Here is a 27,011-nt window from a genome sequence, read left to right as displayed (position 1 = left end):
AGCCAGTTTCTTGAGAAAACAAACAAATCATCACGAGCTTATTACATTTTCAGTGCAAATCAATGAATTCAGAACTCTCAACCCAACCAATTCTGCTCTCTGGCTTTCACACTCTAGGCTACTAACCACCTCCTCAAACCACCCTAGCACTACATACCAGATAACTAGGGATAGTCCCAGGGCCCCAGAGACTATTCACACTAGCCATTCTTAAGCCTGTTTACCCTGCCTCCCTGTGGATATAAGAAAGTCACTTATCCACATTTTTACCTCTTCATTTACCTCCTGACTGACCCTAGTGCTTCTCTATGTGGCCTTTGTGACATGGCATGCCTAACTAACTAAATTACCAAACCTTACCCTTTGTCCATTTAATTTTTAATAATGCGATAATAATACTTTAAAAAACTTAGATTTACTCCTATGAAAAGGAATTATATTCTGTATTAGTGATAGATCACATTGACCTCTGCTTCAGTTGAAACTTGATTTTAATCATGGCCGTTTGGCTTTAGTCAAAATGTGTTTTTGAAGTGCACTTCAAATACTAAGCTTATAAGTGAACACTGAGGATTGCTATTGAGTACACTTTTTTTATGGTAGATTTTCCTGTATATCCATTAGATGAATTCAGATTGAATATAAACATGTTAAGGATGAATAATTGAGCTAAAAGGGGATAAATAAGTGTCATCAAGATTTGTGTCTTCATAAAAAATGAATTTGCAGTGTGGAATATTTTTTGGAAAGTTATCAAAAATATGAGTCTGGATAAATGCTTAAGAAAATGCATAACTAACATCTGTGGTATTTGATCCTTTTCCTTGAAGATATGAGTGATTTATTGCAAGTAAATATGGAAATTTTTTCCTCATCAATTATATCACACAAAATATGCAATAACACATAGAGCAAGACATATTAAGTTCCCAAATGCACTTGAACACTTAAATCTGTACCTTCTGGCCTTAAAATTCTTCAGTATATCCAGATTTCTTTGCTTCTTTATTTGCTGAAAGTGAAAGTCACATAGTGGTGTCCCACTGTTTGTGACCCCATGGACTATACAGTTCAGTTCAGTTCAGTTCAGTTTAGTCGCTCAGTCATGTATGACTCTTTGCGGCCCCATGGACTGCAGCATGACAGGCTTCCCTGTCCATCACCAACTCCCGGAGCTTGCTCAAATTCATGTCCATTGAGTAGGTGATGCCATCCAACCATCTCATCGTCTGTTGTCCCCTTTTACTCCTGCCTTCAACCTTTCCCAACATCAGGGTCTTTTCCAATGAGACAGTTCTTCTCATTGGGTGGCCAGAGTATTGGTGTTTCAGCTTCAGCATCAGTGCTTCCAATGAATACTCAGGATTGATTTCCTTTAGGATGGACTGGTTGGATCTCCTTGAGGTCCAAGGGACTCCCAAGATTCTTCTCCAACACCACAGTTCAAAAGCATCAATTCTTTGGTGCTCAGCTTTCTTTATAGTCCACCTCTCACACCCATACATGACTACTGGAAAAACCATAGCCTTGACTAGATGGACCTTTGTTGGCAAAGTAATGTCTCTGCTTTTTAATATGCTGTCTAGTTTGGTCATAGCATTTCATTCAAGGAGCAAGTGTCTTTTAATTTCATGGCTGTAGTCACCATCTGCAGTGATTTTGGAGCCCCCCCCAAAATAAAGTATCTCACTGTTTTCATTGTTTCCCCATCTATTAGCCATGAAGTGATGGGACTGGATGCCATGATCTTAGTTTTCTGAATGTTAAGTTTCAAGCCAACTTTTTCACTCTCCTCTTTCACTTTCATGAAGAGGCTCTTTAGTTCTTCTTCACTTAATGTTATAAAGGTGTTGTCATCTGCATATCTGAGGTTACTGATATTTCTCCTGGAATTCTTGATTCTAGCTTGTGCTTCATCCAGCCTGGCATTTCACATGATGTACTCTGCATATAAGTTAAATAAGCATGGTGACAATATATAGCTTTGACGTACTCTGTTCCTGATTTAGAACCAGTCTGTTGTTCCATGTTCAGTTCTAACTATTGCTTCTTGACCTGCATACAGATTTTTCAGGAGGTGGGTAAGGAGGTCTGGTATTTCCATCTCTGTCAGAATTTTCCATGGTTTGTTGTGATCCACACAGTCAAAGGCTTTGGCATAGTCAATAAAGCAGAAGTAGATGTTTTTCTGGAACTCTCTTGCTTTTTATTTGATCCAGTGGATGTTGGCAATTTGATCTTTGGTTCCTCTGCCTTTTCTAAATCCAATTTGAACATCTGGAAGTTCATGGCTCACGTACTATTGAAGCCTGACTTGGAGGATTTTGCACATTACTTCGCTAGTGTGTGAGATGAGTGCAATTGTGCAGTAGTTTGAACATTCTTTGGCATTGCCTTTCTTTGGGATTTGAATAAAAACTGGCCTTTTCTATTCCTGGGGCCATTGCTGAGTTTTCCAAATTTGTTGGCATATTGAGTGCAGCATTTTCACAGCATCATCTTTTAGGATTTGAAATAGCTCAACTGGAATTCCATCACCTCCACTAGCTTTGTTTGTAGTGATGCTTTCTAAGGCCCACTTGACTTCACATTCCAGAATGTCTGGTGCCAGGTGAGTGATCACTCCATTGTGGTTATCTGGGTCGTGAAGATCTTTTTTTGTACAGTTCTTCTGTGTATTCTTGCCACCTCTTCTTAATGTCTTCTGCTTTTGTTAGGTCCATACCATTTCTGTCCTTTATTGTGCCCATCTTTGCACAAAAACTTTCCTTGGTATCTCTAATTTTCTTGAAGAGATCTCTAGTCTTTCCCAATCTGTTGTTTTCCTCTATTTCTTTGCACTGATTACTGAGGAAGGCTTTCTTATCTTTCTTTGCTATTCTTTGGAACTCTGCATTCAAGTGGGAATATCTTTCCTTTTCTCCTTTGCCTTTAGGTTCTTTTCTTTTCTCAGGTATTTGTAAGGTCTCCTCAGACATATTAGGTCCATGAGTCAAGGCAACCTGAAAGTGGTCAAAATTTGGCAGGAGATGGCAAAAGTGAACATCAACATTTTAGGAATCAGCGATCTAAAATGGACCAGAATGGGTGATTTTAACTCAGATGACCATTATGTCTACTACTGCGGGCAAGAATCCCTTAGAAGAAATAGAGTAGCCATCATAGTCAACAAAAGAGTCTGAAATGCAGTACTTGGATGCAATCTCAAAAATGACAGAATGAACTCTGTTTCCAAGGCAAACCATTCAATATCAGTAATCCAAGTCTATGCCTTGACCAGTAATGCTGAAGAAGCTGAAGTTGAACAGTTCTATGAAGACTTACAAGTTCTTGTAGAACTAACACAGAAAAAAGATGTCCTTTTCATTATAGGGGACTGGAATGCAAAAGTAGGACGTCATGAAATACCTGGAATAACAGGCAAATTGTGCCTTGGAGTATGGAATGAAGCAGGGCAAATGCTAATAGAATTTGGCCAAAAGAATGCACTGGTCATAGCAAATACCCTCTTCCAACAACACAGGAGAAGACTCTACACATGAACATCACCAGATGGTCAACACTTAAATCATATTGATTATACTCTTTGCAGCCAAAGATGGAGAAGCTCTATACAGTCAGCAAAAATGAGGTGGGGAGCTGACTATGGCCCAGATCATGAACTCCTTATTGCCAAATTCAGACTTAAATTGACAAAAGTAGGGAAAACCAGTAGACCATTCAGATATGACCTCAATAAAATCCCCTTTGATTGTGCAGTGGAAGTGACAAATAGATTCAAGGGATTAGGTCTGATAGAGTGTTGATGAACTATGGATGAAGGTTTGTGACATTTTCAGGAGGCAATGATCAAGACCATCCCCAAGAAAAAGAAATGGACTATACAGTCCATGGAATTCTCTAGGCTAGAATATTGAAGTGGCTACTGTTTCTCTTCTCCAGGGGATCTTCCCATCCATGGGATTGAATCCAGATCTCCCTCATTGCAGGGGAATTCTTTCCCAGCTGAGCAACAAGGAAAGACACTATCTTCTAGAAGTACACAGATATGTCTCAGAGGTATAGCTAGCTGAATTTAATGTTTTCCCACTCACTTTTGATCATCCTTCTGCATCCACTGCTTCAGTGAATAGCCTCCTGATTGTCACCATTCCCCAGGTTAAAAATCACTCAACTGGCCTTGACCTGTTATCTCCATAATGCAATAAATCCCCAAATCCTAATGACAGATCTCTACCTCAAAATTTCACTTTATCATACTCGTCACAGCCCCTCACAGAGTTTGGACAGTCTCAGACTTGGAAGGCTTTTATTGGCTTCCTCATATATTCCAAATCTCCCATCTTCCATTTAGTTTCATTCATTTTATTGGTATCAAAATATCTTTTTATAACACATGTTTGCTTATGCCACTTACTGGTTAGCTTTTGCCATCTACCTCTGATAGCTTCCAACTGCCTATGAGGAAAAAAATCCAAATTTCCTAGCATGCCTGCCATATAAGTAGGGTATCAGTATAATTTATCATGCAAACTGGAATATTTTGGACAGCTTGAAGGAGGCTGCTATGCTCTGAATGATTGTATCCTCTCATATTAATATGTTGAAATCTTAATAAATGCTCAAAGTAATAATATTAGGAGGTTGGGAGTTGAATGCTTATATGACTAGGATTGGTGTTCTCATAGAACATGTCCAAGAGATCTCCCTAGTCCCTTCCACCACATAAAGATATAAAGGAGAAGTCTGTGACAGGGAAGAGAACCCTCATCTGACCCGGCTGCTACCATGATCTCATACTTCCCGCCTCCAGAAGTGTGAGAAATAAATTTCTATTGTGTATAGCCCACTCAGTCTGTATTTTGTTATAGCAGCCAGGACAGACTAAGACAAAGCTTATTCATACTAAAACTAGAACCAGTGGAATTGTCTTTGACAAATCAGAAAGTATCAGTCTACAGGTAGTTAACTTCATTTTTGTAGATAAGGCTTATATTTCAAGTTTCATCCTTTATAAAACTTTTCTCTATGCTTCATTCACCCACTAATCATTCATTCAACAAATCGGTTTTGGAAACCTCTCTACTAATTATTATTCTAGGTGTAAATAACGGTAGTGGTAGAGCTTACATTTTAGCATTGGGGGGATTTACAATAAATAAGTGAAAAACATATCAGATGGTGAAAAGAAAAACAAGGAAGGTAATGAGATAGAGTACAAGGGAGGAGAGCAGAAATTTTAAGCAAGGTGGTCAGTGAAGGTCTCCCTGAGAAGATGGCATTCAAGAAAATCTTAAAGGAAGACCAAATGTGAGTCATGTTTTGGTGGAAAAACATTTGAGGATGGTGAAGAGTGAGTGCAAAGCCTGGACTTTGATGAGTGTGTTGAAGAAGAAACAGTTGGAATTTAGCTGGGAGGAGTTAAGTTGGTGAATGCGTAATGGGAAACGAGGTCAGAGAACCTAAAATAAGGGTTTTAGTTTTTATTCTAAGATGGGAGTCCATTGCATGGTTTGGGGCAGAGGAGAGGCACATACTGACATATTTTAACCAGACCTCTCTGGTTGCTGTGCTGATAATATCCTGTTAACCCATAGGGACAGGCAAGTCTGGAAGCAGGAAGACCAGTCAGAAGGCTACTGGCTATTGCAGTTGTCTTTTGGTGATAGCAATGGAAATGATGATATAGTTCAAAGGTAAAATTTACCAATTTTGTTGAATGATTGGATGGTGAAGTGTAAATGAAGTGTTAGGCATGATCCCAAAATCTAGGCTGAGTGACAGGAGAGATATGACAGTCTTAAACTGAGATAAAATAAACTGTGAGAGGAGTGGGTCTGTGGGGCAAGATCAAGAGGTCAATTTTGGACTTTTTATGTTTTCGATGCTCATCAGATACCCAAGTGGAGATACTGATTGAGCAATTGGGCAAAATAATCCAGGAAGATATCTGGTCAGACTTTTAAATTTGGTAGTTGTCAGAAACATAGATAAGTATTTAAAGCCATGAGATTGGATGAGATCACAAAGGAAGTGAATGTAGGCAGGAAAGGGAAGAGTTCCAAAGAGAGAATTCCAAGTGCTCAGTGTCAAAATCCAGCTTCATCCTAAATGCATTGCAATTCTCTCTATTCTCTACCCTTGTATACCTTTTCTTTCTCCCTTGAATATTTTCCTTGATTCTTTGCCTTATGGTATTTCATTTAGCCTTTCAGAGAGTCTCAGAACACTCTGGTTTAACCTACTACCCATCTTTGTGGTCTCCTTGTCATATTACCTTGGATCTGCCTATTTAGATGTTTATTCATGTATGATATTTGAGGACAGGGATAATTTTGCATTTCCAAGACTTACCACATGAAAAAATATTCAATTAATATTTATTGCACAAATGAATGGATACTTTAGCTCATGTAATGCACCTGCTTATCAGACAATAGTAATGAAAAACTAGAACCCAGATTTTGATTATATGATCCAGTATGCTATTTCAATGATACTAAGCATTTGAAAGAATATGGTCTTGTGTTACTGTAGAGATAAACTTATATTTGGAACAAGGAGAGTGAGTGAAGTTGCTCAGTCATGTCCAACTCTTTGTGACCCCATGTACTGTAGCCTGATAGGCTCCTCTGTCCATGGGATTTTCCAACCAAGAATACTGGGGTGGGTTGCCATTTCCTTCTCCAGGGGATCTTCCCGACTCAGGGATCAAACCCATGTCTCTCTCATTGCAAGTGGACTCTCTCCTCTGAGCCACCAGGGAATCCCATTAGAACAAGGAAACTGGGGGCAATTTTCCCCTTTGTCTACTATTTGTTTGACCATCTGCAAATAGTTTAATGTCTCCAAACTTTAGTTTTCTTTTCTGTAACAAAAAATTCATAACTTTTAATCACTGTGTAAAATTAAATCATGAAAGTGTTACTGACCAGGGTTCTTGGCTGTCTTTAGTAAATAGAAATTGATAACAGGTCATCTAAGAAATTCAGGCAAGGCTTAACTGAGACTCTGTTGCACCAGTTGGGGGGGAGGGTGGTGGTGGTGGTGGAAATAAGTAACAGATTCCCTGGCTCTCTCCTCCAGGGTGGGGTAAGCTAGTTCCTTATATGCGGTGAGGGTAAGAGTGGGTCAAGATTTCAGGCCAGAGGGGTGGCTTAGGTGGTTTGCCCACCCCTTTGGTGGTGTCTTGTGTAGTGGACTTTGCAGTACCTTCCTTTGCTCCCAACAACTTGGTTATGCTCCCAGCTCTTCAGAAGTGGAAGTGGGTTTTTTTTTTTTGGCCTTTTTTTATTTTATTGTCCATAATTTGCCTCAATTGTGCATGCAGTCTGTTCCTTTTTGGGCTTCCCAGGTGGCGCAGTGGTAAAAATCTGCCTGCCAATTCAGGAGATGCAAGAGATGCAAGTTTGATCACTGGTTCAGGAAGATCACTCCTAGGAGTAAATGGCAACCCATTCCAGTATTCTTACCTGGAAAATTCCGTGGACAGGGGAGCCTGGAGGGCTACAGTCCATGGTGTTGCAAAGAGTCAACCCAACTGAGTGACTGACTTAGTCCCTTATAGTTTCTTTGCATTTCGTTGCTTGAGGAGACACTTGTCCAGGGGCAAGCACTGCAGCAAAATGTCCCAGGTCTCAGGTCCCAACCTGTTTCAAAAGCACTTTGTAAATGGAAAACACTGTAAGATATAAGATGCTGTTATTATTTGTCTCTCTGGAAAGACAGCAATTATCAACCTGTGTCTGCCCTTGGTGTTGAGTGTTAAGATAAGGTGCGACTGGGGTTAGGGTACTGTGTTCCAACATGCCACTCATGGCTGATGCAGAAGATGGCAATTGAGTTTCTATTAAGGCAAATCTCCTTTCATTTGGGGGACTGTAATGCTCTACCTGGCTCCTATTACCTTTTATATGTTGTCAGTTACAGACTCCAGAGCAAGCTATCATGGTGATGTCAGATGCAGATTATAAGAAGGTTATATGGGCTTTGAATAAAAGAGATGATGATGTTCATGAGTTGGATGCTTGAGTTGGAACATGTTTTCCTCATTTGTGGCTAATCAGTCCATGTTCTGAGGTGTTAGGCTGGTTTGAACCTTCATCCTCCTGCTGGAAATCAGAACACATGCTGCTTCATAGAGTTGAGGTGAAATCAGGGAGCTGGCTTCTCTTTCATATTTGAAATACACAAAGGATATCTTCAAGGTCTCTCCCTAGGTCTGGTCTGCCTACATATAGTGCAGGAAGTTGCCTTTAGGAATGAAAGCTCCCTAAGGCTTCCTGTTCATCTGTCAGGCTCATTTCTCTCTTGAATTCAGTTCAACAAGGTCTTCATGCATCTACTGCTCTTTGTTAGTCCTGTGGAGGGGCGTGATTTTCTTTTGTTAAAGATTTTCTGGCTGTTATAGGAGGGAAGATCTTTCTTAATCTTTTATATGACAACTGGAAATAGAAGTCTCTTCATTGAATTCATTCTTCACACTACGTTCAAATCAACTTAGGAGTTTTTAAGAAGTTTCTGGACTTTCTGATTGTGACTCGTTGGACTTTTCTAAATTTCCTGGTATAATTGAATTCTCTTCTGGGGAAAACTCAGAACTTTGGAATAAAATTGGGTGTAAAAGAGCATCTGATCCAATTAGTGATTCTTGTATATGACTTTCTCAATTATCTGGAGGTCATGGGCACAATTCTTATTGGGCAAATTGAGTATAATATATTCTATCACCATGGCTTGGCAGCCAATCCAGGTTAATCACCTTTGATCTGCATGTTGTTTCTAAAGGGAAAAGGTATGGATTAATTATTTCAAATCTTCTGTTGCTTTTACAAATAGTTACTCAAGTATAGCATATATTGATGGCTTATTTCTGTCATATTTATAAAAAGCAAAAATGGTATAAATGCTAATAGAAAAGACAAATTTGTTGAAAACTTGCCACATGCCTTCTGAAAAAATATTTTCAATTTTCAGATTTTTAGAAACATTTGTAGGTAGCATATTAAGCCATTTTGTAAGTGAAACACGTGAGGGAAAATTAATTCATTTTATTTCTTACTTTCCATAATAGCTTTAAAATCCTGGGGAAAAGATTCTTTAAATCTTTCACTTTATCTTTCAAAAATAAAACAATACATAAAGAATTTAATTAAAAACTACTTTATTCATATTAATAGTCACTTATTTATATATGCTTCATGCCCAGAATTTTCTAAAGGCATCTTATTTGTATTCCATGATTGTTAAACTAAAACTAATATTCAAGCCCAACTGTTAACATTTCGATGGAATGTTAACATTCATTTTGCCTCAGGTAAGATGTAGCAAAGCTAATAACTATTTTCGTCTAAAACTTTCATAGTCCCAAAGGTCCCTATTAGCATTCTCTGCCCTAAATGCTATGTAGAATCAAACAGTACTGTTCTAGTTGCTTTTTCAACATTATAATTGTTTTACTTCTGAAGTGCCATAGACCACAAAGATATGTTACTCTTCTCTCTCTATGTGAATGTTATTTGATTTTAATATATGGAATAATAACCATAGCTAACACTCAAAAATATAATTGCTATTTCCAGACACTGTTCTCAATACTATACATATATTAACTCACTTAATCCTTAACACTAACTTCAGATGAAACAATTGAGAAATGGAGAGGTTACACTTGTCCAAATTTACACAAATGCTAAATAGCAAAGCTTGCATTTGAACCTAAACAGACAGACCCTCAAGACAATGATAAAAGGACACTGGTAGAATTTGTTATCCAAGCTGGAATACCCTTGAGAATAAAGTGTGATGATATTAATAATTATGCCAATGAATTAGATTCATGGTTCCATCAGCTTTTCCGTGTGACTGCAGCATGATTATATGGTTGCTTAGTTTAAAAACACATTTAAAATGCTTTATGATTATGTTCTCCAGGACAGAGCACTGGCGTGGGTAGCCATTCCCTTCTCCAGGGGATCTTCTCAACCCAGGGATTGACCCCAGATCTCCCACATTGCAGGCAGATTCTTTATCAACCACCTTATCATATTATTTCTTCATTTGGGTATGGCAGTGTTTGGGCCAAATGCCAACAGATGAATGGTGTTTGACAATGGAAAAAGAGAAACAGAGTGAAAGGCAGGATTTGGAGAATACATTGGAAAGTGTGGAATATTTTTTACTAGCTTTACCATAGGCATAAATTTTGAGTAATAGAAATACATAAAGCAATTACATGAAAGATGGATAAACTATCAAAACAATATTAACAACTAATAAGTTAGGCAAATGAGATATTACAGAGAAAAAAAAACAAATTATTTGCTTTTGCAGCATAATTTTTGATGCAAGTGTTGATGACTTTCCTCAATAATTCTATGGATTTAATGGCATACATGACCTAATCACTATTGTACATTTTTTTTTTTTTACATACACATGTATCTTTTCTTTTTCAGATTCCTTCCCCATACAGGTTATTATAGAATATTGAGTAGAGTTCCCTGGGCTCTATAGTAAGTTTTTGTTGTTTATCTATTTTATATACAGAAGTGTGTACATATCAATCTGAAGATACTAATTTATCCCTCTCCCCACTCCTTTTCCCTTTGGTAATCAAAAGTTTGTTTTCAAAGTCTGTGAGTCTGTTTTTGTATAGCAAATAAGCTCATTTATATAATTTTCTTTTAGATTCTACATATAGGTAATATTATATGATATGTTTCTTTCTCTGACTTGGTATGATGATCTCTAGGTCCTTCCATGTTGCTGCAAATGACGTTATTTCATCCTTTTTAATGGCTGGGTAATATTCCATTGCATGGATATGCCACTTCTTTATCCATTCTTCTGTCGATGGACACGTAGTTTGCTTCTAGGTCTTGGTTGTTGTAAATAGTGCTGCAGCAAACATTTGGGTGGATACACCTGTTTGAATTATGTTGTTTTTTTTTTCTGAATATATGGCTAGGAATGGGGTTGCTGGATCATATGGCAGTTCTGTTTTTAGTTTCTTAGGGAATCTCCACGCTGTTCTCCATAGTGACTATACCAATTTACATCCCCACCAACAGCGGGAGTTCCCTCTTCTCCAAGCCTTCCAGCATTTATTGTGTATAGATTTTTGAATGACGGCCATTCTGACCAACCTTACCCGATGACTTATTGTAGTTTTAAATTTTCCATCTCTCTAATAATTAGAGATGTTGAGCATCTTTTCATGTGCCTTTTTGGCCATTTGTTTTCTGAATTGACAGCAGGTGGACACAGACATAATTCCGTCCCTGTGGCTTTATGCATTAATGGGAATGTGACTTCTTGCCTAATCTGATGTGTTAAATTGCAGTGAGGAAGAAGTTGAGTTTATGGTTTTAGGTTAAATACCAGGATGATGAAAGAGGCAAAGGAATTTGCTGTAGTAGCTTTCACATGGATGTGTGCTCACATGGGAACTTACCATTAATAGAAGGTGTCACAATGCTGATTATGTATAATAAAATCTGAGTGGTACATTTCCTAATAAAAGAACTTATTATTTTGGACTGAAGATTTATATGGGGGAAACCCATGATAACAGGAGGTGACCTGAAAACTTCCTTAACTGCAGTGACAAAGTCTTTTTTAAAGAGGACATCACAAAATAATGAGAGGTTGCTGTACAAATGGATGCATTGAGTGAGAAGGTAGAGTCTGTATGAGACATGGCCCACTAATTCTTGGCAGAGGCTGTACCTATAGGTCTTAGAGCTCTGAATGACATCAAGATTTCTTTACAACCAACTGAAACTTTATCTTCTGACATCATACATTCTTGACATGACAAGAACTCATGGGTGTGGGGTGCTATGAATGTGGCCTTGGTAGTGGCTATAATATGGATTCAGAAGCAATCCAGGACCACGCTGTGGTTAATGCTCAGAATATGGCTGTGACTGTGGGTCTAGCTATGCCTTGAGCTGGAAACAGCTCTGACTATGAATGCTCTTTTTCAATGGGTGTGAGTTTGAGCAAACTCTATTATATTCCCAAAGCCATCTTGTGGAATTTTTTGACTTTCAGAGTTTTAAATGCTCCTCACTAGTATCTTATGATGCATTTCAAAAAGCCCGTGTTGATTTTCCTTACATTTATATTCAACTCTTCTGGACAGTGGGCAAAAGCACAACATTGCAGTTTGCTCTTCAGCCTCTGGAGAAGAGTTACCAACATTTTGATACAATCAACATTTCAGCAATTTCTCTTGTACTGTCAAACTATGGCATTCTAAGTTTATGAATTATAGCACAGTTTCTAAATGCATTGAAATTCATCTCACTGTTTTTTTCTGTTTGTATTTGTCAAAGACTTATGGCTCTTTTTAACCATTTGTGAATTGGGTCACATTTAAGTGTTGTAATGATCCAGGAGAATTGATCCACTTATAGAGCTGCACACAATAAAGGATTAGATCATATGAAATAAGTTGTGTTGCTTTTGATTCTCTGGTTCCAGTCTTTTATATCTTATATGCTCAATTTTTAAGTTTTAAAATGTTATAGAACAATGTTAGCTGAGAACTACTTTTTGTCTTGCTTTGTTATAATATAGAAAAATGATTATTTCCTTCCTACCATGATGTTTATGAAAGTCACAGGCTTTCTACTCCTGTAACATATGAAGATATTACTATATATATTAATTTCCATCACCTGACTTACCTTGAACACTGTTTATTGATCAATCTGCATTGTGGTCATGTATTTTAATGAGTGAAGTATAAAACAAACTCTAGGGCCCTTCCTTATAATTTAGAAAGTCTATTTTTATTGCTTTTGTCACTCATGTACAATGTTTATGCTTGAAATATAGCTTATAGCTCAGTGAGTCTAGATAGGAAACTTTGGGGCAAGTAAGTCCAGATTTTGAAAAGAAATAAATAGGAGATTTTCCATATGAAGGAAGATATTGGCATATTAAAAGTAAAATAGAGCTTTTTTTAAGGCTTTAAAAAATATCACGTTCCAAAAAATAAGGAATTTTACAACAGAAGTTCACTCAATAACCAAAAATTTGCAAATATGGTGCCAAGCATTAGAGCTGTTTTGCTTTCATTTTTACCATTTGGTAATTACTTTTCTTATTACCTCTTTAGAGTTTGGTTCCTGAGTTGGGAAGATCCTCTGGGAAAGGAATGGCTACCCACTCTGTAATTCTTGGACAGAATTAATAATTCTGGAGAATTACATGGACAGAGGAACCTGGTAGGCTACAGTCCGTGGGGTCGCAAAGAGTCAGACATGACTGAGCTTTGGAGTGATTCTTTCACTCCACTTTTACTTTAGAATTTGGAGTGATTATTATATTTGTAAATTTGTAAAAATAAACTAATACAAAGCATAAACTTGTAGTCTGAAAACTCTTCTTCTAACTGGAAGCTCTCTAAAGTCTGAGAATGTGTCTTATTTCTTGTTCACCTCTAAATTCTTAGCCCCAGTGGCTGGCATACATGGACTCAGTACACATTTACGACATAAATTTCTGTGTAGCTTTTTTATTATAATGATGTAAATTGCATTATGTTTAACTTTTAATAACAGAAAAAAAAAACACCTTTGCAAAAAGTACTTCATCCTAACCTCATAATAGCTTAATGAAATGGCTAAGTTTGGGGTTAACATTTCATTTTTTAAAATCCCTTAAATCTGCTGTCTGTCTCCTTCTCCTCATTCATTTTATTTATTTATTTTTTCTTTTCATTTAAAAAGTTTTTGTTTTATATTGGAGTATAGTTGATTAACAATGCTGTGTGAGTTTCAGGCACACAGTAAAGTGGTTCACGCGTACATATGAATGTGTCTTTGTTGTTCAGTTGCTAAGTTGTGTCCACCTCTTTGTGACCCCATAAACTGCATCACACCAGGCTCCCCTGTCCTTCACTACCTCTTGGAGTTTGCTCAGATTCCCGTTCATTGAGTTGGTGATGCTATCTAACCATCTCATCCTCTGCTGGCCCCTTTTCCTTTTGTCTACAGTCTTTACCAGCATCAGGGTCCTTTCCAATGAATCAGCTCTTTGTACTATGTGGCCAAAGTATTGGAGCTTCAGCTTCAGCATCAGTTCTTCCAATGAATATTCAGGGTTGATTTCCTTTAGGATTGATGGCTTTGATCTCTGTGCTGTCCAAGGGACTCTCAAGAGTCTTCTCCAGCACCACAATTGGGTGCATTGATTCTTCAACACTCAGCCTTCTTTATGGTTCAACTCTCATATCTTTACATGACCACTGGAAAAACCATAGCTTTAAGTGTAGGGACCTCTGTCAGCAACATGATGCCTCTGCTTTTTAATACATTGTCTAGGTTTGTCATAACCTTCCTTCCAAGGAGCAAGTGCTTTTAATTTCATGACTGTAGTCACTGTGCGCAATGACTTTGGAGCCAAAGAAAATAAAATCTATCACTGCTTCCATCTTTTCCTCTTCTACTTGCCATGAGGTGATGGCATCAAATGCCATGATCTTAATTTTTTGAATGTTGAGTTTTAAGACAGATTTTTCACTCTCCTTTTTCACCTTTATCAAGAGGCTCTTTAGTTCCTCTTCACTTTCTGTCATTAGAGTGTTATCATCTGCTTATCTGAAGTTGTTGATATTTCTCCTGGCAATATTAATTCTAGCATGTGATTCATCCAGCGTGGCATTTCACCTGATGTACTCTGCATATAAGTATAATCAGCAGGGTAGCAAAATAAAGTCTTGTTGTACTCATTTCCCAATTTTGGACAAGTCCATGGTGCCATGTCTGGTTCTAACTGTTGCTTCTTGACCCATGTACAGGTTTCTCAGGGGACAGGTAAGGTGGTTGGTATTCCCATCTCTTTAAGAATTTCCCACAGTTTGTTGTGGTCCACAACACACTTTTGTGTAGGGCTTTTGTGTAGTCAGTGAAGCAGAAGTAGATGTTTTCTGGAACTTCCTTGCTTTCTCCAATGCTTTCTCCAATTCCCTTGCTTTGATCCAATGAATGCATGCATCTATTCGTCTTCAAATTCTTTCCCCATATGGGTTGTTACAGAATACTGAGCAAAGTTCCCTGTGCTATACAGCAGATCCTTGTTGGTTATATATCTTAAATATTACTAGTGTATGTTTGTCAATCCCAAATTCCTAATTTATCCCTCCCCACCACATTTTCCCTTTGGAAAATAAGCTCATTTTCTAAGCTGTAGTCTGACTGTTCTGTAAAAAAAGTTCATTTGTATCACTTTTCTTAGAATTCACATATAAGCAATATCGTTTGATATTTGTCTTTCTCTGTCTGACTTACTTCCCTTAGTACGATAATCTCCAGGTCCATTCATTGTTGCTGCAATGACATTATTTTATTCTTTTTAATGGCTGAATAATATTTCACTGTATATATGTGCCACATTTTCTCTATCCATTCATGCCCCACTCATTATGATGTTATTTTTTAAAGGTTCTTTTCCCATGTAGGTCATAAAAGAGTATTGAGTAGACTTCTCTGTGCTACCCAGCAGGTTATTATTAGTTACATATTGTATACATAGAAGTGTGTAAGTGTCAGTGCTTCCCAAGTGGCTCAGTGGTAAAGAATCCCCTGAGATCCAACCTGCATCTCCTGCATCTCCTGAATCCTGGATACACTGGGATGTGTGTATATTTTTGAGTTATGGTTTCCTCTGGATATCAGACCAGGAGTGGATTAGCTGGATCATATGGTAATTCTGTTTTTAATCATTTAAGAAACCTCTGTACTCTTTTCCATAGTGGCCAATTTACATTCCCACCAACAATGTAGGGGGTACCCTTTCGCTATACTGTCTCCAGCATTTATTGCTTGAGGACTTTTTAATGATGATCATTCTGGTGTCAGAATGAGGTGATACACCATTACAGTTTTAATTTGCATTTCTCTAATAATTAGCAATATTGAACATCTTTTTATATGCCTTTTTGGCCATCTGTACATCTTCTTTTGAAGATATCTGTTTAGATCTCCCTTTCCATTTTTTATTTGGTTTGTTCGTTTTTAGGATACTGAGCTTTATAAGCTGTTTGTATCTCACTCATTTTAAAACCAAATAAACTACATCTCAGTGAGCTTAAATGACTTGTTTAGTATCATAAGAATGGCTGGAGCTTCAACATGATATTCTGATTTCCAAATCCATGTTCATTTTCTATGTGATTAATTGCTGTGAAATTCAAGGACATTGTTTAATATGCTTTTTAAATATTAAAAAATATTCTTGTGCTGAACTTCACCACATTTTAATCTTTTAAAAATGTGTATTTTGTCTTTAGTCTTATATATAAAATCTAGTTTTCCTTGAATATAAGAGAATAACTAAATGATTTAAAATTATAAAATACAATAAAACCCTGAGTTCTTATAAAATTTTGATATAATTTTGAGCTGAATACTTTGTGAATGTCGATATCTTTCTCAAGTTACAAAAGAACAATTGCATTAGATTATTTGTGCTGGAACCACAAGATATCTATATGCAAAACAGTACATAAAGATGGATCCCTTCTTTTTACTGTACACTCTTAATAGATCCTAGCCCTAAATAGCTGAGCTAAAACTCTCAAACTCTTAGAAAAATGTATAGCAGTAATTCTTCATGACATTCAAGTAAAACTTTCTTAGTTATGATAATAAAAACACAAGTGACAGGAAAAATAGATAATTTTGATTTTATAAAATTAAAAACTTTTGGTCTTCAATGGAACTGATCAAGATAACTCACAGAATGGGAGAAAATATTTCAAATCATATACCTTAAGAAAGACTTAATCTAGGATATATAAGGAACTCTTACAACTCAATAATAAAAGACAATCTAATTCAAATATATGTAGGTATAACATCTGATTACAAGCAGCATCTGGTTCTACAAATGCCCAATGAGCATGTGAAAAGATGCACAACATTACTGGTCACTAGAAAATGGGTAAATTAGAATTCCATCTGGATATTACTTCACACTCACTAGGATGACTGTAATCAAAAGTCAGATAGTAATATGCATTGGTAGAATGTGAAGAAATTGGATCCCTCATACAGTGCTTTGTGGGGATGTAAAGTGGTGCAGGTGCTTTGGAAAACATTCTGGCTGTTTCTCAACAGTTTTAAACATAAAGAAACCATTTAACCCAGCAATTCAATTCCTAGGTGTATGTCCAAGAGAAATGAAAACACATTTTATGCAAAAACTCGTACTTGAATCTACAAAACAGTATTCATCTTTGTCAAAAAGTGCAAACAAAACAAATTTATGCTAACTGATGAATGGATAAATGAATATCATATATCCATTTTAATAGACTATTATTTGACAATTTTAAAAAGAGAATGAAGCACTGATATAAGAAGATACAGTTGTGCCTATACTGGTCATATAAAGCATTGCATGTGTACCTGAGCCCAGAAACCCATAAGAAGACTCATGATAACCTATTCTCTAAGATAGGCAGCAAGAGGATTCATGATTTCTCTTTGCATAATTAATGACATGGTGAACTAGCCCATTTTTCACTTAGTATAAGTTTATTATAGGATAATTACTAAGTGAAAGTGAAAGTCACTTAGTCCTGTCTGACTCTTTGTGACCCCATGGACTGTAGCCCGCCAGGCTCCTCTGTTCATGGGATTTCCCAGGCAAGAATACTAGAGTGGGTTGCCATTCCTTCTCCAGGGGATCTTCCTGACTCAGGGATCGAACCCAGGTCTCCCCCATTCGAACTCTCATTGAACCCATCTCCTCCAGGCAGAGTCTTCACCATCTGAGCCACCAGGCAAGCCCCTTGGATAACTGCTAGCATGACAATCCACCTTAACAGTCAATTTTCCAACATCAGGTTGGGAGATGGCCCCATCAGTCCTTGGTGTCCTCTCTTTTCTGTCAGGATTCAGGTGTGTTTCGAGTCTCTTGAAATTTCTTACAGAAGCTTGTCTTTCTTATCCATAGGAAATGTTGAGGAAATCAGGAAAGAGTATTAAATAATATGCTGGTTCCTAGCATTTCTAGGAGCAGAGATCTCATTTCATTAGTTGTTACTGGCATGATTATAACTTGGGTTGCAAAGGAGTTCACCAGAAAGAACAGTCCACTCAACAGTAAGACTGTTGGTTAAAATCCTGTGTTTTCGGGAATATTTTTCTTTTTATTTATTCATTTTATGCATGTCCATGATACAGTGTGTTTGTCTCCTTAGATCACCCCTTATCTAATGTGGACTGAATACCAAATGAAGTTTTCCCTCCTGAAAAGAAAAAAGATGTATGAGTTTTAATACTTCTCAATTTGCTCCTCAGTATTAAGCTGGAGTTCTTAAATTGCCAATAAAATCAGGGAGCGCTTAATCAGATGTAATGGTGTGGTACTCAATTGATTGCATTAATCAGTGGCCTGAGGGGTTCTTCAAAAATGGAGTGTGTGGCTACTCCATCACATAGTCTGAGTGATTCTTTTTTTCTTTATTTGGACCATGACAAATATTTGAAAACTTTTAGGAAATGTAGTTATGGTGTATAAGAGTTAAAGAGTCAGATACTTTAAACAAAGAGAATACTATTTTTGTTTTCAGGTTTCAGATATGACATTTGATTATGTGAAGACAAGATATAGGTATTTTCTTAGTTAAACTGATAACAACCCCAGGACTTTCTATGAGCTGGACATATGAGGTGCCTATAAGAAGCATAGTTTTGTATTTATATATTTCAATTTATCTTATATTTAATTAAGCACCTATATGAGGTATCTGTTAACTAAAGTAATAGTTCAAAACTTAAAATCTAGGCAGGGAGATAAAATCTTGCTAGTGTTGTAGGGAAGGAAATAAAAATAAGTGCTAAGTCATTTCAGGGGTGTCCAACTCTGTGGAACCCTAAGGACTGTAGCCTACCAGAGACCTCTGTCCGTGGAATTCTCCAGGCAGGAACACTGGAGTGGGTAGCCATTCCTTTCTTCAGGGTGACCTCCCAACTCAGGGACCGAACTCATGTCTCTTACTTCTCCTGCACTGGCAGATGGTTTCTTTACCCCTAGCACCACCCAAGGAAGCCTATAAAATACTTCCTGGTATTACAAAGGTTTCATCTGCCAAACTGTGTCAGTTAATTTACAGTCACAGGGAAATGAAAAGAGGAGGCAAGAGATTTAAAGTATTGTTACTTGTTCCTCACTGATTGAAGATAAGAGTAAAAAACTCAACAGAAGTGAAAATAATTTCATTATGGTGTTTCTATCTATAGGCTAATTTTCCTGATGCAATTGTTTATATTTCCTTTAAAATAGACAGTGGCTTCATTTTCTAGTTACGTATTTTCTAATGCCTTAAACAACTTAGAGTCTAAAGTTTAGTTGCTCTAATTTTTCATTGTTAAAAAGAACTGACCATCCAGGGAATTTAGTCACTCAGTTGTGTCCAACTCTTCGCAATCCCATGGACTGTAGCCTGCCAGGCTTCTCTCTCCATGGAATTTTCCAGGCAAGGATCCTGGAGTTGATTGCTATTTACTTTTCCAGGGGACCTTCCAGACCCAGGGATCGAATCCAGGTCTCTTGCACTGCTGGCAGATGCTTTACTGTCTGGGCTACTAGGGAAACCTTTCTAGAAGCTATTTTGTTTTCATTTTTTGACAATGTTTATATTATTTTCCTTCCCATATAAAATTATAAACTTAAGCAGTAACCTCATCTTCTCTGTCTCCCTTCCTTTCTTCCACTCAGCCATTCTCTCATTATTTACATTTTAGTTTCTTTCTGCAACTATTCTCAGTTTCTTGAATATGATTTTTAAATAAAAAAGTGATCACCTTCATTCCTATTAATATGAAATAATCAAAACATTCTTCTTATTTAGATGAAAATGAATAATAAATTTAGGAAGATGATTTTAAAATTAAATTTAAAATGAGAATTTGAACTTTAGAGTCTAACTTGTAAGAATAAAATAAGTGGTTTCAAAAAATGAAGGTTTTAGAAGGGTCAGATTATATCCTATGAAACATATGAGATTGTAGCTTTTCAACCTCTTCGTGTGCTTTCTGAATTTTGCACACTCAGGTGCACAGTCCTGTCTGACTCTTTGTGACCCCACAAACTGCAGCCCACCAGGCTCCTCTGTCCATGGAGTTTTCCAGGGAACAATACTGAAGTGGGTTGCAATTTCCTCCTTCAGGAACTCTTACGACTCAAGGACTGAAACTGCACAGGCAGATTCTTTACCACTGAGCCACCTGGGAAGTCTTCCTGAACACTGGGGACTTCTGAAAAAGAAGTTGGATCTGGATGTAATCATTGTATTAATTCAGTTACTGAATATAAAATTGTTATCTATTCTAGACTTTAGTGTTTTTTTTACACTATACCTAATATTTGAATAATTTCTATTTTGATATGAAAACCTCTGGCCACTTTAATCTAAATGGGAACTGTTAGCATTCTGACTTGAATGTTAGTGCTGAAACTAAAGATGGCCATCACCAGCTCAGAGTTGATAGTAACTGTGTTAGTTAGCTTATGTCTAACAAAATACCATAGGTTGGTGGCCTATACAATAGGGATTTATTTCTCATAGTTCTGGAAGCTGGGAAATCCAAGGTCAAGTTTCCTTGGTGAGAGCTCTTTTCTTAGTTTTGCAGATGGCCTTCTGGCTGTGTCTATAACATGGAAGAAAGAGAGAGAGCAACTTCTTTAGTATCTCTTCTTAAAAGGACACTAGTGCCTTCATGAAAGCCCCATCTTCATGACTTCATCCAAATCTAATTACTTCCCCAAAACCCCATCTTTAAATTTCACTATGGGGATTAGGGCTTCATCATATGAATTTAGGGGGACACGAATCAATTCAATCAATCAAGAAAGAACCTACATTAATTGGAAACTGGGCTTGTTACGCAGTGTCACATGTACTATAGAGAGAGCCATCATGGATCCTTTTATTGCCTAAGTTAAAGTCTAGTTTATTATGTGTCTTTTCATGGCTTTCAGTTCCCAGTTGCATATACAACATTTCATAGGACTGTAGGGGCACAGTTATATCTTCCTTGAGTTAATTTAATTTTCTTTTCCTTTCAACATCATATGCAATGTAGTGCCATTAATTTCTCTGATGAAACATAGTAATCGGCACAAAGAGTGTCTTGGCTATAAAATTTCATAACATGGTTTGCCATTTGTTTCAAGTCTTGGAGGGTAGGTGGTGGCATACAGCACACAGTTTTAGTGTTTGTGAAATAAGCATTTCTTGCTTTTCTAATACCAGCATCCGCATAACTTGGGCCATGAGACCTGCCCTCCCATGGGTTTCTGTTCTGCACAATCAGGATCACAACACAATACTGGCTTCCCTAGATTCTCCTGTAATTTAAAAAAAGTACCGATCAGTTATCATTGAAACTTACATCCCTTCAGACACTTAGCCAATTACAGTTTGCCGGTGAACCAGAGAGTCTCAGAAACAATCTGATGAAAAATTGGTAGGGTCATTCCTAATAGGAACACTGAGTCAGGCACACATTTGTACTTTGTCATGATTACCCACTTGCAGTTATACCAGGATGACAAAATAAATGATGCAACACCTGCAAACTGTGTTTATAATAAAGGATGTGGTGGTTACAACAGTAGCCAAAGGTGTTAAGTTAATAACTAGAGCATTTCTTTTATGAGCATCTCTAGGGTGTGAGATACCCAGCGGAGACAAATATCAGAGCTTTCATTACTCATTTTAATCACTGTTATTACTAAGTAATGAAAGCTGGGCCATCTTCTCATCATGCTTTGTGGGAATCTTTACTTGATCCCAAAGATCTTACACACAGAGAGTTGAAATCTTCTTAAATGTAGAGAAAAGATAATAGAAAATGTTAAAATGCTGTCATTTTTACCAAGTTGCAAAGGTCAGAAAGTATAGCATCATTATTCAGCTCTTTTCCTTTATTACCATGAGCAATCTCTTGTCAAATTCTGTTTATAATTCTTCTTTTAATTTACCTTTCTTTCAAGTGTCATTTCAACTGTTTAGGCTGGAGATCCCTTGCCCTTTATCTAGTATAATAATTTAATAAATGTTCTCTATGACTTCAACATTCTCTTTTGTAATCCATCCTAGACATTACTATAAAAATTAACTTTTTGATCCAATCCAATATCATTCCATCCCATTCTATTCTATTCTGTGCAGCAAATTGCAAAGTCTGTATATATAGTATATATATATATATATGCACTAGTTGCTATATATGGTAGACAAAGGGAGAATATAAGATAAATGAACAAACAAAAAATAATTGCCTCCAAAGTACTCATAGGCTTTATAAGAAAAGAAACAAAAAGCAACAAGATGAAAACTGTAACAATGTTATGACTAGGATACTAAGTAGTTGTTTTTTGACTTTGTGTTTAAAGTTCAAAATGAATAATAAAACAACAGATAAAAGTAATTCCTCTTTTAATTTATGCGCCTGCTCATTTGTAAAGCCATAAAAGGACTGTGATGCTTGACACTGGCTGGTATAAAAGGAGGTCCTAAAACCTTCACAAAAGATATGAAGACTAAGTTTGCTAGTTAGCATCTGGTGGAGATATTCCAGTCAGGCAAAGTAGCACGTGAAAAGGCAGGAAAGTATGAAAATGCTTGTATTCCTCTTGCCAGCTAAACACAAGAGATATTTATTAAGAATCTCCTGCAGGCTAGGATTCATATCTTTGTAGTTTGGCAAGGTTAAGGAATACATAATATGTCATGGTGTAATTCAGAATTTCTGTTTCATTCTCATGGTTATAAGGAGTATTGAATTGAGTTAATGAAGACACACACTTTGCCTTGTAGCTTAGAAAAGTTATGGTAGTAGTTTTTAAAATGACTTGCTGTTATAAAGACCAGATTTATACTAAAATACAGGAACACAGGAAAGATGGGACTTTCCTTGCAGTCCAGTGGTTAAGATTTCATGCTTCCAGTGCAGGGAGCTTGGGTTCAATTGTTGGTTGGGGAACTAAGACCCTACGTCACATGGTGCAGCCAAAAAATAAAATACAGAAAAGATGATGATGATGATATAGGAATAGAGCATGGCCTGAGGGAATATGCAGATTCCAGAGATGTGTGTAGAAGGAAGAATCAAGTCTTGATGACTGCCTGGATGTTGGTGGTTGATGGAGATGTTACTGTGAAGCATAACTCTTAGGTATGTGGCTTGGGTGATTGGGTTGTGCCAATCCCTGAGAGTAGAAACATAGGAGGAAGAGAAGATTTAAGGATGAATAAGATGTGCTTACTCTTTCATCTACATAAGAAGTATTTATTAGATCTAACAAGGTTCTAGACACTACTTAAGATTCCAGGAAATAACAGTGGTATAAGGTCTATGGAATTTATGGTTTCAGAGTGACATTCATAAAAAATTTTCTTTTTTTAGCAAGTTGGATTTATGTACTTAGAATTGTTGCTATTGTTGTTTGTGGGCTTCCCTGGTGGCTCAGAGGATAAAGACGCTGCCTGCAATGCAGGAAACCCAGGTTCGGCCACTGGGTCAGGAAGATCCCCTGGAGAGGGAATGACAGCTCGTTCCAGTATTCCTGTCTGGAGAATCCCATGGACAGAGGAGCCTGGCAGACTGGAGTTCATGGGGAGGCAAAGAGCTGGACACGACTGAACTACTAACACTTTTGTTTTGTATTTAAGTCATGTCCAATTCTTTGTGACCCTGTGGACTGTAGCCCACAAGGCTCCTTTGTCCATGGGATTTCCCATGCAAGAACACTGGAGTGGGTTGCAGTTTCTTTTTCCAGGGGCTCTTCCTGACCCAGGGATTGAACTTGTGTCTTCTGCATTGGCAGATAGGTTTTCTACCACTGAGCTACCAGAAAAGCCTCGTCACCCTGCTTATTTCACTTCTATGCAGAGTATATCATGCAAAATGCTGAGCTGGATGAAGCACAAGCTGAAATCAAGATTGCTGGGAGAAATATCAATAACCTCAGATATGCAGATGACACCACCCTTGTGGCAGAAAGCAAAGAGGAACTAAAGAGCCTCTTGATAAATGTGAAAGAGGAGAGTGAAAAAGATGGTTTAAAACTCAACTTTCAAAAAATGAAGATCAGGGCATCTGGTCCAATCACTTCATGTCAAATAGATGGGGAAACAATGGAAAAAGTGACAGGCTTTATTTTCTTGGGCTCTAAAATCACTGCAGATGGTGACTGCAGTCATGAAATTAAAAGACGCTTGCTCCTTGGAAGAAAAGCTATGACAAACCTAGACAGCATATTATAAAGCAGAGACATTACTTTGCTGACAAATGTCCATCTAGTCAAAGCTATGGTTTTTCCAGTAGTCACATATGGATGTGAGAGTTGGACTATAAAGAAAGCTGAGCACCGAAGAATTGATGCTTTTGAATTGTGGTGTTGGAGAAGTCCCTAGGACTTCTTGAGAGTCCCTAGGACTGCAAGGAGGTCAAACCAGTCAATCCTAAAGGAAATCAACACTGAATATTAATTGGAAAGACTGATGCTGAAGTTGAAGCTCCAATAATTTGGCCACCTGATGTGAAGAGTGACTCACTAGAAGAGACCCTGAGACTGGGAAATACTGAAGGCAAGAGGAGAAGTGGACAACAGAGGATGAAATGGTTGGATGGCAACACTGACTCAGTGGACATGAGTTTGAACAGGCCTCGGGAGATGGTAAAGGACAGGGAAGCCTGGCGTGCTGCAGTCCATGGGGTCATGAAGAGTCAGACACGACTGAGCAGCTGAACAGCGACAATCAGAGAAGCCTGTGCTTGGAATTATAGGCAGTTAAAACAATGGGAGGGGCTTCCCCAGTGTCTCAGATGGTAAAGAATCTGCTTGCAATGCGGGAGACCCATGTTTGATCCCGGGGTCAGGAAAGTACCCTGGAGAAGGAATGGCAACCCATTCCAGCATTCTCACCTGGAGAATTCCAAGGACAGAGAAGCCTGGTGGGCTACAGTTCATGGGATCACAAAGAGTCAAACATGACTGAGAGCAAGCATGTAGAAAATGAGAAATAAGTAATGAGGACAGAATTAAGGCAACCCTAATAATTAAAAAGACAAGTTGAAGATACTTTAAGATGAGCCAATGAAAAATGTGGTTTTCAGAGAAGTTAAAGTTTGAACTAAAAAAAGTCTATTATCAGGAAACTAAAGGTTGTACATTTTCAAGAGAAAAGGATGGTTACTGTGCTCAGAAATGGCCATGTAAAAAAGTTATTGGAAATTGCAACATGGGTCATTATTAATGTTTTTTTTTTTACCAAGAACAGTTAGTTGCAGTGGGTGATGGGGTTGATGTGTAGTCCTGAAGAAGTGGGGGTTGATAACATGAAAAAGTGTAATTGGGTCACAGGCATGAGACATGCCAGGTCAAAGGGGAGTTCCTGAAACAGAAGTTTAAGCCTGGAAGACAGGGACACATTTTCAAAATTCAACATGTTAATGCCTTTCAGATCGTATGTGCTTAATAAATGCTCACCAGTTTTCTGATGACCACAGAAAAGCAAGAAAGAAAATTAATGCAAATAAAGATCATTGTAATAAAATCTTTGTCCTAATAGTAGTAGAAAAACACATTTATAATAAATCCAGGAGTATGGAAGGACTGATATTTCAGAAGATTATTATAAGAAAGAGCAATCATAAATATCCAAAATAATTAGACAGTTTGAGGAAGGTTTGAAAGAAAGGTATGTCTTTCACATGGAGGTTGTGGATTTATGACACTTTGTTACATAAGATTCAAAATTAAAACTGTTAGAAAAATCATAGTTCTTTCTTTCTAACTTCTAGTGTTTCATAACTTCTTTTCATAAAAATAATAGGCCCTTCTCTTCAAAACCAGAGAATAGCATGGCATTACCATAAGAACATAACATTTCAAGTTTGAAGCGAGGTTTGCAGTGAATGTAAGAACTCAATAAAGGAGTCTACTTAAGAAGGGGTTGTGGTTTCATTGCAGTGGTGAAGGTCAAAAAGGAGATTTAAAACTTCTGTATACAAGATTTTGGATCATTTTTATAATCATTATTCTAAATTCTTTTTCAGGTAGATTCCCTATCTCCTCTTCTTTTGTTTGACTTGGTGGGCATTTTTCATGTTCCTTTACCTGTTGGGTATTTCTCTGCCTTTTCATCTTGTTTAGATTGCTGTGTCTGGAGTGGGCTTTCTGTATTCTGGTGGTCTGTGGTTCCTTTTTATTGTGGCGGTTTCACAATAAAACGATTGGCTTGTCAAGGTTTCCTGGTTAGGGAAGCTTGTGTCAGTGTTCTGGTGCGTGGAATTGGATTTCTTCTCTCTGGAGTGCAATGAAGTGTCCAGTAATGAGTTTTGCGATGGGTCTATGTGTTAGGTGTGACTTTGGGTAGCCTGTATGTTGACACTCAGGTCTATGTTCCTGCGTTGCTAAAGAATTTGCGTGGTATGTCTTGTTCTGGAGCTTATTGGCTCTTGGGTGGTGGTTGGTTTTGGTGTAGGTATGGAGGCTTTTGGATGGTCTCTTATTCCTTAATGTTCCGTGTAGTCAGGAGTTTTCTGGTTTTCTCAGGTTTTGGGCTTAAGTCTCCTGCCTCTGGATTTCAGTTTTATTCTTCCAATAGTCTCAAGACTTCTTCAACTATACAGCACTGATAATAAAACTTCTGGGTTAATGGTGAAAAGATTCTCCACTGTGAGAGACAACCAGAGAGGTTCACAGAGTTACATGAAGAATAGGAGAGGGAGGAAGGAGATAGAGGTGACAGGAGGAGTAAAAGGGGGACTCAAGAGGAGAGAGACAGATCTACGCAGTTATCTGTTCCCAAAGTGTTCTCCGTAGCCCAGACACCCACAAAGATTCACAGAATTGGATTGGGAAGAGAAGGGGAAAGGAGGAAATAGAGGTGTTCTGAGGTAGAAAACAGAGAGTCAAAAGTGGGAGAGAGTAATCAACACACTCCTGAATAGAATGGAGTTACAAATAAATAGCCT

This window comes from Odocoileus virginianus, chromosome 25 (genome assembly GCF_023699985.2).
Source record: "Odocoileus virginianus isolate 20LAN1187 ecotype Illinois chromosome 25, Ovbor_1.2, whole genome shotgun sequence".
Lineage (NCBI taxonomy): Eukaryota > Metazoa > Chordata > Mammalia > Artiodactyla > Cervidae > Odocoileus > Odocoileus virginianus.
The sequence above is the reverse complement of the archived record's forward strand: the minus strand, read 5'-3'. Positions refer to the sequence as shown.